General features: G+C 43.3%; 5 non-coding genes across 5 annotated transcripts; 3 read left to right on the top strand and 2 right to left on the bottom strand.

The window, feature by feature from the left end:
* Nucleotides 1-2,410: 2,410 nt before the first annotated feature.
* trnav-uac (transfer RNA valine (anticodon UAC)) lies at nucleotides 2,411-2,483 on the bottom strand. The gene has a single exon. It is a non-coding gene; the product is annotated as a tRNA-Val (tRNA).
* A 1,134-nt stretch (nucleotides 2,484-3,617) lies between these two features.
* On the top strand, nucleotides 3,618-3,690 carry trnan-auu (transfer RNA asparagine (anticodon AUU)). The gene has a single exon. It is a non-coding gene; the product is annotated as a tRNA-Asn (tRNA).
* Nucleotides 3,691-3,768: 78 nt separating this feature from the next.
* On the top strand, nucleotides 3,769-3,851 carry trnal-cag (transfer RNA leucine (anticodon CAG)). The gene has a single exon. It is a non-coding gene; the product is annotated as a tRNA-Leu (tRNA).
* A 4,654-nt stretch (nucleotides 3,852-8,505) lies between these two features.
* trnap-cgg (transfer RNA proline (anticodon CGG)) lies at nucleotides 8,506-8,593 on the bottom strand. The gene is given in 2 exon segments: nucleotides 8,506-8,541; nucleotides 8,558-8,593. It is a non-coding gene; the product is annotated as a tRNA-Pro (tRNA).
* Nucleotides 8,594-11,465: 2,872 nt separating this feature from the next.
* On the top strand, nucleotides 11,466-11,539 carry trnan-guu (transfer RNA asparagine (anticodon GUU)). The gene has a single exon. It is a non-coding gene; the product is annotated as a tRNA-Asn (tRNA).
* The last annotated feature ends 2,518 nt before the right edge of the window (nucleotides 11,540-14,057 follow it).

Raw genomic sequence — 14,057 nt, 5'->3', positions numbered from 1 at the left:
TCTAAGGAGGATTGAAAGGTTATGGCCAGGACCTCTGTCATTTACACCCTTACTTCCCTCAGCAACCTAGGATGCATTCTATTCGGACCAGGTGACTTATCTACTTTAAGTACAGCCAGCCTTTCTAGTATCTCCTCTTTATCAATTTTCACCCCATCCAGTATCCCAACTACCTCCCCTTTTACTGTCATTTAGGCAGCATTTTCTTCCCCGGTAAAGACAGATGCAGAATACTCATTCAGTACCTAAGCAATGCCCTATGCCTTCATGTGTAGATCTCCTTTTTGGTCCCTAATCGGTCTTACCCCTCCTCTTACTACCCGTTTACTATGTATATGCTGATCGAAGACTTTTAATGACTTGATGAAGGGATCGAGTTTAACGTATCCAAGTTTGCTGATGATACAAAGCTAGGTGGGAAAGTAAGCTGTGAGGAGGACACAAAGAGTCTGCAAAGGGATATAGACAGTTTTAGTGTGTGGGCAAGAAGGTGACAGATGGAGCATAATGTGGGGAAATGTGAGGTTATTCACGTTGGTAGGAAGAACAGATAAACAGTATATTTTTGTAATGGTGAGAAACTATTAAATGTTGATGTCCACAGAAACTTGGGTGTCCTGGACACCTGATCTCCAGGTTGTACTAACCTAGTATAAGCATATAAAACCTGATGACGGAGAAAGGCTAAATAAACACGAAGACATGAAACAATCCTTGGTGGTTTCTGAGAGTCAGCAAAGTCGGATGGTTTACGATCATGAGTTAAGATCAGTGGTGTTTACGTACAGAACAATGTAACCGAATCGTATAAAGATAGGGCATGCTCCCTTCTCAAATGTTAGAGCTCTCAATAGGGGTCAGTCAGAAGTCCATTGCCACAGGCAGTCAGCACAGGTCAGTTCTGATATATCTGGATTCGCAGACAGGTCAGGTTGTGTTGATTGCTTGACATTAATGTAATCTGTAGACAGTTGTATTATAATAATAATCCTGTTGAATGTAATGTTGAAGACAGCTGTGGTACAACTCTGTTGTAAGTCAATCTACCAAACTTGCTATTTTGTAACCACTCGGGCTAAAATCTAGCGGAAGTTATTGTTGATGGATTAACAACTCATAGTTGCGACAGTAACGGGAGAAATCCGCTAACATTCACTTTATATATAAACATCACACCCATAGTTTATATTTTCACACGTTCTCTTTTGCAGTTCTAACCAAAGTCCAAACATCGAAAGTCCACGTGTTTTTCAGAAGTTTCCCGTCCTGTTATGTATTTTGAGCAGTTTCCGACAGACATGAACATCACACCCACAGTTTATATTTTCACACGTTCTTTTTTGCAGTTCTAATCGAAGTCGAATCACCGAAAGTCTAAGTGTTTTTTAGAAGTTTCCCCTCCTGTTCTGTAACTTGAGCAGTTTCCCACATCCTTTTCCTGTGATGTGATAATTCTGGGTGCAGGATGAATGTAATTGGATTTGCTGCAGTCCGATGACAGCAGGCGATGGAAGCGAGCGCCATGCTGCCCCTGACAGGTGAAGGATGCTTCTGATGCTGCCTGACATCCGGTGGGAGTGGGCGGGGATTTGAAAGCCAACCCATTCGACCAATCTCGGAGCTCAAAAGCGGTGCTTGACAAACATTGATAGAAACAATCACCCATTAAAACACCCAGGCATCGTAGAGCAACGGTAGCGCGTCTGACTCCAGATCAGAAGGTTGTGTGTTCAAATCACGTCGGGGTCACAGTTTTTTCCCTGAGAGCCGGTTTGAACAATTCTGCAATTCAAGTTTTCTTTGCGTCTTCACAATTAACAGAACCCTGCTCGAAAGTCTGCCTCTGGTCGGGAGGGAAGCACCTGATGACCTCATTTATTTAATGCAAATAACAGAAGACAAACACACATCTTCGTTCAAAAACCACCCTGCAGGTGGACACATAGTGAGATAAACACAGGGCAGAGATGCAGACAGTATCCGGAAACATAGGGAAATAGACAAGAGAAATAGATTGAGCGCTTTGTTATCAGAAAATTGTCTGAACCTCCACGGTCAATGAAAGGGCTTTTGTTGGCCGGTTTCCCATTGAACCGGAGAATTCGGGAGAACTTGGTGGATGGTTGGTTCGTATTCCCTTGTCCCCCACCATTGGAAAAGGTTTGTCCATCCCACCGGACTAACTCCTTTCAAAAGCCACTCTGTCCGAAGTCAATATATCCTTCCAGATGAGAAGGGAATAAAACTTGAAAAGAGCGTCACTGTGGATCAGTTTTCTCTCACTCAAAATTATCTGTTTAATGAAGTAAAATATGCAGGTGACAAAGAATACGGCAACAGCCACTGTCTCCCTTTTTGGCAGGAGAAGAAAATCGATCTGTCTGTTTGTGGAGACCAAGTTCCAACATAATGTTTCTGCCCAGGATCGAACCGGGGACCTTTCGCGTGTAAAGCGAACGTGATAACCACTACACTACGGAAACCGATGGCATAGTGTATAACACAATGGGCAGCTGAATGGTGTGCTCTCTCTGCTCGTACTTGGAATGTGTTGTTTCCATTCCAGCAAGAGACACAGACAGTGGCTGCTCCCCCTCATCTTTAAAAACTCTCAGGGTCGTGGGTTTGAGCCCCACGTTGGGCGAGTACCGTTTTAAACTTTTATGCTGCTTCCACCCGCCCTCCTCCGTCTCACCGCACACGATGGGGCCGCGCCCGGGCTGAATCTCTCCATTTCGGTTTCCGCCCCTGTCGCAGCATGAAATGGTCCTTATCAAAGTCACAAATGATACCCTATGTGACTCCAACCATGATAAACTATCCCTCCTCATCCTTCTCAAATACAATATCTCACCGTGCTGTTATGCTGTTAGACTAGTTTCCTCTCTCTGCTCTTATTTGGAATGTGTTGCTTTTCCATCTGACAACACTTAGTATCATCGTATTATGTTAGTCCACAAGAGGAGATCATTCGGCCCATCGTGCCTGTGCCGGGTCAAACACACGTATTCGTTCAAAATAAGTTCAGAGACAGATTGAGTGTTTTTTTTATCAGAAAATTGCCTGAACCCCCACAGTCCACAGCTTTCCTCCTCGCTATCAACCACACGGCCTACTTTTATGTCAACCGCAAATTTCTCAATCATGCCCCCTCCGCTTAACTCCAAATCGTTAATGTACACCACAAAAAGCAAAGGACCAAGTACCGAGCCCTGCGACACCCCACTGGAAACAGCCTTCCAGCCGCAAAAACACCCGTTGACCATTACCCTTTGCTTTCTACCACTCAGCTAATTTTGGATCCAATAAGCCACATTCCCTTGGATCCCATGGGCCTTTACTTTTTCGACCAATCTGCCATGTGGGAATTTTTCAAAAGCCTTGCTACAATCCATGTAGACTACATCAATTGCGCTACCCTCATCGATCCTCCTTGTCATCTCCTCGAAAAATTCAATCAGGTGAGTTGGACACGACCTCCCCTCAACAAATCCATGCTGACTGCCCTTGATTGGTCCGTGCCTTTCGAAGTGACAGTTGATCCTGTCCCTCAGAATTGATTCCAATAATTTCTCCTGCTTGCTGCAATAACAGATAAGGCGGTTATTAGTACTCAGGCCTGGCTAGCTCAGTTGGTAGAACATGAGACTATTAATCTCAGGATCGTGGGTTCAAGCCCCACATTAGGCGAGGACCATTTTTAACTTTCATGCTGCTATCACTGGCCAACAGTGCAGAAATAATGCAGAATAAAGCATGGTATCGGTAGTCAGAATGGCCGAGCGGTCTAAGGCGCTGCGTTCAGGTTGCAGTCTTTTCTGGAGGCGTGGGTTCGAATTCCACTTCTGACATTGCTGATTTTTACCAAGACCTGGAAATATTTTATTTGTGGATTGGGCTGCAGCTGATTTTTCTGCCAAGTTGATTTGCTCCACCCACAAAAGCAACTGGCTTTGTCATGCATATGTGATTTGAGAAGTTTTGAATGGTGAAATGTTTGACATATTAATGACCGGGACAAAGAAATAGAACAGCAGTGGGAAACATTTAAAACGATGATCGATAGAGTCCAGGAGAAATATATCCCACGACAAAGCAAGAAAAAACTAGCCAGAAATGATACAACAGGGATGAATAAAGAAATAAGGACAAAATTGAAACTAAAGAAAAAGGCACACATGAGACAATAAAGGAGAGATGGGAATGTGAAAAGACTGGGAAAGAAGTCTAAAGAACTATTGCAAAGGCAAAAAGGAATATCAAAAAAGCGAAGTATTCTGGACACATCAACAGCCAAAGAAAATTTAGGATTGGAATAGGGCCACTAAGGGATACACACGACAAACTCACAGGCAATGACAGCGAAATGGCAGAAATATTAAATAATCACTTTGCTTCAGTATTTAACAGGGAGACTAATATTGTGGGCATGACAGCAGAAGAAGAGATAAAAAAATATATAAAGACATTTAAGATCGAAAGGGGGGAGATAATTCATAAACTAATCAAAGCCAGAGAGGAAATTTCCTGTTAGGAGCCGAACCAGAGTTTCAAACCGCTCAGCCACGCGAATTTCCGTATTACTGTTCAGGAGCACAGTTCACAGGGACACGATTACTGCGCTCCATTTAGGGAGGCTTAGTGACAGGTGGAAATTGACCTATTAATAGAATCATAGAATAGGACAGCGCCATTCGGATGCCATTCGGCCCATCGTGCCTGTGCCAGCTCTCTGAAAGAGCTTTCCAGTTAGTCCCACTCGCCTGCTGTTTCCCCATAGCCCAGAAAATGTTTCCATCCAAGCGTTTATCCAATTCCCTTTTGAAAACTGTGAGTTAAGAAAAACAATATTGAAAGGGGTGCTGGGGCCTCTGCAGCGTCGATGGAGAGTGTGTGATGATTGAAGTTATCAAGATGGTTGCTTTACACATGGTATGTTGTGCAATCATCCTGAAATATCTTCAATATCCAATACAAATTGAATTGCAAATCTGACGGACAAACACTGGAAAACAAGTCACGAGTGAACGCAAATCATCTGGGACCCGTTTTCAGCCTCACGGCACTTTAAATAAAGTGAAATAACTTTGCATTGAAAAGATTTGGAACTTGCATCTGTGCCTTTATCTGTTCCATTTCTTAAAGTTGCTGGCGTCTGATGATGAACACGCCTCTGCTCCCTCCATTGAACAAGAAAGGAGGTGTTTGACGTTGACGGGACCTGTTGGTTCTGAGCTCATTCTTTACATTGAGTGGGTTCGCGTCCTTCAACTTTAGCCCAGCGGTGAACTTCGCAGCAAACAAGTTCGACACCGTCTCACCGCGGACGCTGACTGCCATGTTTATTGTAAACAATTTTACAACACCAAGTTATAGCCCAGCAATTTTATTTTAAATTCACAAGCTTTCGGAGGCTTCCTCCTTCCTCAGGTGAACGTTTGTTGGAAATGAAAACGTTTCCAACAAACGTTCACCTGAGGAAGGAGGAAGCCTCCGAAAGCTTGTGAATTTAAAATGAAATTGCTGGACTATAACTTGGTGTTGTAAAATTGTTTACAATTGTCAACCCCAGTCCATCACCGGCATCTCCACATCATGCCATGTTTATTGTTATTTCTTTCAGACCTCAATAAATAGTGACCGTGATTTTAAATTTGCACTCAATGATTTTTAGGTAGTCTCCTTTCAGTGTTTCAAAGGCGACCCCTAATTTATGATAGTCCGGCCATTTCACCAGCCGTGTTGAAAACAAAACATGTCTCTGCTTTTCGCGGCTTTTTTCGAAAGGCAAAAAATATATTTCCCGTGACCTCTGAAGGATGGGCAAGTACATTTCAGAAAGCTGAAGCAAGTTCACCGAGCTTAAATCGTCTGACCACGTTAAAGGCGATATATACAGATATATATATACATATATATATACAAGTAGTTGCTGTCTGTTTCTGTGGTTGTCTTTTTTCTGTGTGTGTCCATCTGCAGGTAGATTTTGAATCAATACCAGTATTCGTGTCAGTTTGTTGCATGAAATAAATGAGGTTATCAGGCGCTCCCCTCCCTGCCACTGGGTAGGTACTGAGTCAGGGTTTCGACCAAACTTCTGTTTTGTTTTGTGTGAAAAAGCAATTGAAACCTTCATTCGGGAATTATCCAGTCTCATGTGAGCGGTGAAAGAAACAGTGACCCCGATGTGATGTGAACACGCAGCCTTTTGATCTGGAGTCAGACCTTTGCGCCACGCACTCTGAAGACAGGATCCTGGATGTTATTATATTTTTTGAATGTTTCTCAAACACCGTTTCATATATTGGTTAAATAGATAGGGCTTATCAAATCTCCGCCAGATCCCACCGGGTGTGAGACAGTCTTGGAAGCAGCCTTCACCCCCAATATCACGTTGGCTTTCATCGCCTGCTCCCAGCGGACTGCATGAACAGGGCTGGGAGATATGGATTTTGTTCACATCATTCAGCAATGTGAATCGTTAAATATTTAATCATTTTTAATGGGGACAAGGTTTACAAAACGCGCCCGCCCAGTTCCGAACCGGGGACCTTTCGCCTGCTCGGCAAACGTGATAACCACTATACTACGGAAAACTGATGCTTCAAGCTCTGTGATATGGATATAACCCCTCAGCCAAACTAATTTCCGTATCATTGTCCAGGAGCTCATTTCACAGGGATACATTTCCTGCGCTGTATTTCGGAAGGCTGCAGAGAAGGATCGGTGGCGATGGTCAGGCAGGGAATCCCAGAGCATCGCGCCCACACAAACATTTCACTGTTTTTTTCATGTACCTGTTATCCGACCGCAGTTTAAACTATTGCGAATGGCATGCGCAGATGATATTGTTCATTGAGTGTTTTCTTGCTCGAAACATCAGCCTTTACGGTTAACAGCCGAACGCGCTAACCGATTGCGCCACAGAGACCAACCGGTGTGGTTTCTTGCAAGATACACGAAAGCAGCGTGTCACCTGGTCAAAGTTTCATGTTGCAGCCACAGAAATGTCGTTGTCCATTATCAGTGTTACTTTTCCAGAAATAAAGGAAGGAACATTGTTTGTGGAAACATGGAAACGGTCTGATCTCGCTCACAGCATCGATATCACCGCCAACCAGCTCTCCTGCAACCGGCGCGCTAATCGCTGCTTTGTCTGTTACTTGTTAGCACTGCGGGAGAGCCTTCGTCACACGGATTGCAGCGGTTCAACAAGGCGGCTCACCACCACCTTCTCAAGGGTAATTAGGGATGGGCAATAAATACCGGCCTCGCCAGCGACACCCACATCCCATTAACGAATAAAAAAAATATTAATTTCAGATTCTGCATCAGTTTGAGGTGCTGTATTGGATTAAGCTGTTGTATTTGTTTGAGGTACTTTATTGCTTTGAGATACTGTATTAGATTGAGATGCTGTATGAGTTTGAGGTATTAATTTATGTTTCAGGTTCTGCATCGGTTTGAGGTACTGTATTAGTTTAAGGTGTTGTATTTGATTGAGGTACTGTATTAGTTTGAGGTTCTTTATTAGTTTGAGATGATGTATTGGCTTGAGGTATTATATTAGTTTCAGATTCTCTATCCGTTTCAGGTATTGTATTAGCTTGAGGTACCGTATTAGTTTGAGGTACTCTTTTAATTTGAGAAGCTCTATCAGTTTGAAGTGTTATATTAGTTTGGGGTATCTGTATTGTAAGGAAAGAGTTAGTCTTTATATTGAATTAATATTAACCTTTACCATTTGCCTCTTAAGTAAGGAAGTATAAATCTCTGTTGGGAGAATGAAACTACAATCATAAGTCAGATTTGCTTCATTTTATATGCATGCATATGTTTAATATAGAGACGAGTAGATTCTGAAGTCCAGAAACTCTTGGATCGGAGCTGATATCATAATACTCATAAGTTTTATTATCCTTTTGATATAAACAATTCTCTGACAATCATAACAAGGCCTTTAAATCATTCAGAGCTGGTGTGTATGTGTGTCAGACAGCATTGTGTGCTATTCGTCTTACCAGCTTCACAGGGAAGCAGGAGAGGTGTGAGATATGTATGATTGCAACGTATCATTCCAAGCTGACGAAGCGGGAAAGGGCTGTACTTGTGAGAGACAAACACCATTCTGCTCTCTGGTCAATGGGCAAGGCCATATGTTTTAACTAACAAGTTCAAAAGTTATAGTTATAATTAATGCCTAAAGCAGAACACCTGGCTGTGCCGAAGGAGCCTGCTTGCACCACAAGGCGACATCTAGTGGAGGAGTGCAGTTAGGTGATGAGGGAAGTGATACTCTGATGACATAGAAAATTCTGGAAACCCTCAGCAGGTCAGGCAGAATCTGTGGAGAGAGTAACAGAGTTAATGTTTCAGGTCAATGACCTTTCATCAGAACCACGTTGGGCAGTTGTGTTTGGTAATAGTATGAAACATTGGAATTGTTTCACTCATGTGGGTTGATTTGGGTACTTTTCTGTCTTTGGAAGTTGAAGAGTAAAATAAGGGCTCGTCCGGGATTTGAACCCGGGACCTCTCACATATTTGGACAGATAACCCCGAAGCGAGAATCATACCCCTAGACCAACGAGCCCGTTGACAAAACCCAACGCATTAAAGAGCCAGCCGTCGTAAAACCCTTTTTGTTGGCTATCCTTGATAAGCAATTATGAGGACAGGTTGCAAAGACCAGACTTGCATTCCCTTGAGTGCAGAATATTAAGGGGTGATCTAATTGAGGTGTTTGGATTATTAAAGGATTTGACAGGGCAGATAGAGACTATTTCCTCTGGTGGGGAGAGTCCAGAACAAGGGGGCATAACCTTAAAATTAGAGCTGGGCCGTTCAGGGTTGATGTCAGGAAGCACTTCTTCACACAAAGGGGAGTGGAATTCTGGAACTCTCTCCCTCAAAAAGCAGTTGAGGCTGGGGGTCAATTGAAAATTTCAAAACTGAGATTGATAGATTTTGGGGCTAATTCGGGAGTTTAATGACTTTGACATTTTTTCCCTGTGACTTGGACAGTTTCGATCGATTAAATATTCGTGAAAAGAGTCAGTGCAAAGAGAGTCAACAGTTCATGTTTTCCCGAGACACTTCCTTCAGAGCTAAGAACGAAAAGTTTCTCATTTCCATAGTGCAGCGGTTATCATGTTCACCAGTTACATGCAGAAAGTCCCCGATTTAACCTCGGAGGGAAGCATGTTGTTGGGACTTGCTCCCCATAAACCTCCAGGGTCGAGTTTGTTCATGCATGAAAGGGGCTACAAACCTTTTTAAATTTAACAACGGCTACACCAGATTCCTGGTATAATAAGCACAAAACACTTTTAAGCAGACTCCTAAAATACAGTATGTAAAACGGGAAGGGATAAAAGTTCATGACATACAAAACACAAAGATTTATTGACGTTTTAATTGTCACTTGGCAAACAAGTTAGCATTTCCTTCAGTGTGCAACAGAACGTATTAATGGCGATTAAAAAAACATTAAATGTCTCACAGACTTGAATTATTTTTGTGCAATGAACTATTCCCAACCACAAGGGAACACTGCATCAAACATATATATTTAAGTATATAATAAGTATATATATAATATATATATATATATATATATATATATATATAATCTATGCCATCAGTAGACCTCGTGGTGAAACGGTAGCGCGTCTGACTCTGGATTCTGAAGGCTGCGTATTTAAATCATGTCGAAATCACTACTTCTTATACCATTCATATCAGCCTGGATAATTTCGGAATCACTGCTTTTTAATAATAAACGAAACTTTGCTCACTAGTTCATTGTTCATTGCTCTCTGTCATTGATAATTGAAATGAAATATTAATCTAGCTAAGCCGGAGAACAAAATATTAAACAAGCGAAACAAATACTGAGCAAAATTATTTGCAATGTTTGGGGGGAAGTGCAGCTGAAAAGCAGAAGATCTGAATGGAATGATCAATGATTGAGCGGAATACATTGCTCGACTTGTTACTCGATTGCCTTCTTGCACAGCACCTCACAAACCCGTGACCTCAACCATCTAGAAGGACAAAGGCAGCAAGTACATGGGAATAACACCACCTGCACGTTCCCCTCCAAGTCACACACCATCCCGACTTGGAAATATATCGGCCGTTCCTTCATCGCCGTTGGATCCTGGAACTCCCTACCGAACAACACTGAGGGAGAACCTTCACCACACGGACTGCAGCGGTTCAAGAAGACGGCTCAACACCACCTTCTCAAGGGCAATTAGGTTTGGGCAATAAATTCTGGCCTTGCCAGCGACACCCACATCCCATGAACGAATGTAAAAAATCTCTGTGCTCCTCCAATTCTGGCCTCTTGCGCATCCCCGATTTAAATCGCTACACCATTGGCGGCTGTGCCTTCAGCTACCTAAGCTCTGGAAATGCCTCCTTAAACCTCTCCGCCTCTCTCTCCTTTAACACATACCTTAAAACCTACCTCTTCGACTAAGCTTTTGGTCACCTGTCCCAATATCTCCTTATGTGGCTTAGTGTCAAATTTTGTTTAATAACGCTCCCGTGAAGCACCTTGTGACGTTTTACTACGTTAAAGGCGCTCGACAAATGCAGGCTGTGTCCTCTGGTTATCGACCCTCCTGCCAATGGAAACAGCTTCTCCCCATCCATTCTATCAAAATCCCCTCATAATTTTGAACGCCTCTATTAAATCTCCCCTTCACCTTTTTTTGCTCTAAGAAGAACAATCCCAGCTTCTCCAGTCTCTCCACATAACCCATCCCCGGACACGATGCAAGGCGGAGGGTTGCAACCAGGTTTGCAAATTATTGCCAGTCGGGAGCTGGACAAATCGAAAGGAACCGAAATGACAAACAGCTTTGTGAATCTGTAGAAACGCTTTGGGAAACGGAATTGGAGACGAATAAAGGACTGACCAGACAGGCGGTCAAGACGCAGCTGAGTCGGCCTGTCCCCCTGGAACAGTTACTCTGATGTTGTGGGTGAAATTAAGAGGTCGGAGCCATTTAAACCGCTCCCAGTTACTGCAGATCAGGCTTCAAAAACTGAAATCAGCGTCAGGACGCTCAGAATACTTTTTTATTCATTCATGGGATGTGGGCGTCGCTGGCGAGGCCGGCATTTATTGCCCATCCCCAATTGCCCTTGAGAAGGTGGTGGTGAACCGTCTTTTTAAACCGCTGCAGTCAGTGTGACGAAGGTTCTCCCACAGTGCAACGAACTAACAGACAAAGCACCGGTTGGCGCGCCGGTTGCAGGAGAGCTGGTTGGCGGTGATATCGATGCTGTGAGCGAGACCAGACCGTTTCCATGTTTCCACAAACAATGTCCCATCCTATATTTCTGGAAAAGTAACACTGATCGTGGTCAATTGCATTTCTGTGGCTGCAACATGTAACTTTGGCTAGGTGACACGCTGCTTTAGTGCATCTTGCAAACAGCCACACCAGATGGTCTCTGTGGCGTAATCGGTTAGCGCGTTCGGCTGTTAACCGAGAGGTTGGTGGTTCGAGCCCACCCAGGGGCGATAGTGCTTCCTTTTACTTCCCACTTTCGGATTCATTGCCTCATTCTGATCGCCCTGAAGCCGGTGCCAGGTTTTAATTCCTGATCTGCAGGAACTGGGAGCACTTTAAATGGCTCCGATCTCTTCATCTCATTTCAAGTTTTCTAATGTCTGATTTGGCTGCAAGAAAGCACTCTGTGAACAATGTCATCTGAGCTTGCCTGATTCGCCATAATTTACACTGCGGTCGGATATCATGCACGTGAAAAAAAACAGTGAAATGTTTGTTTCGGCGCGATGCTCTGGGATTCCCTGCCTGACCTTCGCCACCGATCCTTCTCTGCAGCCTTCCGAAATACAGCGCAGTAAATGTATCCCTGTGAAATCAGCTCCTGGACAGTAATACGGAAATGTGTTTGGCTGAGGGGTTATATCTCTAACACGGAGTATCAGGTGTTAGGTTTCCGGAGTGTAGTGGTTATTATGTTCACATAACACGCGAGAAGTCCCCGGTCCAAAACCGGCTAGGAACATTTTGAAACGTTGCTCCCATTTACAATGAGTAAATATTAAATGATACACACAGCTGATTAAATGTGAACAAACTCCATATCTCCCAGCCCTGTTAATACAGTCCGCTGAGAGCAGGCGATGAAAGCCAGCGTGATATTGGGGGTGAAGGCTGCTTCCAATACTGTCTCATTACCGGTGGGATCTGGCGGAGATTTGATAAGCCCTGTCTATTCAACCAATAAATGAAACGGTGTTTGAGAAACATTCATATATATAATAACATCCAGGATCCTGTCTTCAGAGTGCGTGGCGCAAAGGTCTGAGTCCAGATCAAAAGGCTGCGTGTTCACATCACATCGGGGCCACTGTTTCGTTCACCGCTCACATGAGACTGGATAATTCCAGAATGAAGATTTTAATTGCTTTTTCACAAATACAACAGATGTGTGGTCTAAAACCTGACTCAGTCCCTACCCAGTGGCAGGGAGGGGGGCGCCTGATATCCTCATTTATTACATGCAACAAACTGACACGAATACTGGTATTGATTCAAAATCGACCTGCAGATGGACACACACAGAAAAAAGACAACCACAGAAACAGACAGCAAGTACTTGTATATATATATTTAGCGCGTTTAACGTGGTCAGACGATTTAAGCTCGGTGAACTTGCTTCAGCTTTCTGAAATGTACTTGTACATCCTCCAGAGGTCACGGGAAATATATTTTTTGCCTTTCGAAAAAAGACGCAAAAAGCAGAGACATGTTTTGTTTTCAACAGGGCTGGTGAAATGGCCGGACGATCATCAATTAGGAGTCGCCTTTGAAACATTTAAAGGCGACTACCTAAAAATCACTTAGTGCAAATTTAAAATCACGGTTGCTATTCATTTAGGTCTGAAAGAAATAACAATAAACATGTCAGTCAGTGCCCGCGGTGAGACGGTGTCGAACTTGTTTGCTGTGAAGTTCACCGCTGGACTAAAGTTGACGCCGCTTAAAGGACGGGAACCCACTAAATGTAAAGGATGAGCTCATAACCAACAGGTCCTGTCAACGTCAAACACCTCCTTTCTTGTTCAATAGAGCGAGCAGAGGCGTGTACATCATCAGACGCCAGCAACTTTAAGAAATGGAACAGATAAAGGTACAGATGCAAGTTCCAAATCTTTTCAATGCAAAGTTATTTCACTTTATTTAAAGTGCCGTGAGGCTAAAAAGAGGTCCCAGATGATTGGCGTTCACTCTTGACGTGTTTTCCAGTGTTTGTCCATCAGGTTTGCAATTGAATTTGTATTGGATATTGAAGATATTTCAGTATCATTACACAACATACCATGTGTAATGCAATCATCTTGATAACTTCAATCATCACACACTCTACATCGACGCTGCAGAGGCCCCAGCACCCCTTTCAATATTGTTTTTCTTAACTCACAGTTTTCAAAAGGGAATTGGATAAACGTGTGGATGGAAACATTTTCAGGGCTATGGAGAAACAGCAGGCGAGTGGGACGAACTGGACAGCTCTTTCAGAGAGTTGGCACAGGTACGATGGGCCGAATGCCATCCGAATGGCGCTGTATTATTCTATGATTCTATTAATAGATCAATTTCCGCCTTTCACTGAGCCTCCCAAAATGGAGCACAGTAATCGTGTCCCTGTGAAATGAGCTCCTGAACAATAATACGGAAATTAGCGTGGCTGAGCGGTTTGAAACTCTGGTTAGGCCCCTAACAGGAAATTTCCTGTCTAAGATTGATTAGTTTATTAATTATCTCCCCCATTCGATCTTAACTGTCTTTGCATATTTTTTTGATCTCTTCTTCTACTGTCACGCCCACAATACCAGTCTCCCTGATAAATACTGAAGCAAAGCGATTATTTAATATTTCTGCCAATTCGCTGTCATTGCCTGTGAGTTTGTCGTGTGTATCCCCCAGTAACCCTATTCCTATCCGAAATTTTCTTTGGCTGTTTGATGTGTCTCGAATACTTTGGGTTTTTTTGATATTCCATTTTGC

Source organism: Heptranchias perlo, unplaced genomic scaffold (assembly GCF_035084215.1).
Source record: "Heptranchias perlo isolate sHepPer1 unplaced genomic scaffold, sHepPer1.hap1 HAP1_SCAFFOLD_47, whole genome shotgun sequence".
Classification (NCBI taxonomy): domain Eukaryota; kingdom Metazoa; phylum Chordata; class Chondrichthyes; order Hexanchiformes; family Hexanchidae; genus Heptranchias; species Heptranchias perlo.
This window is presented reverse-complemented; position numbering and strand designations above follow the sequence as displayed.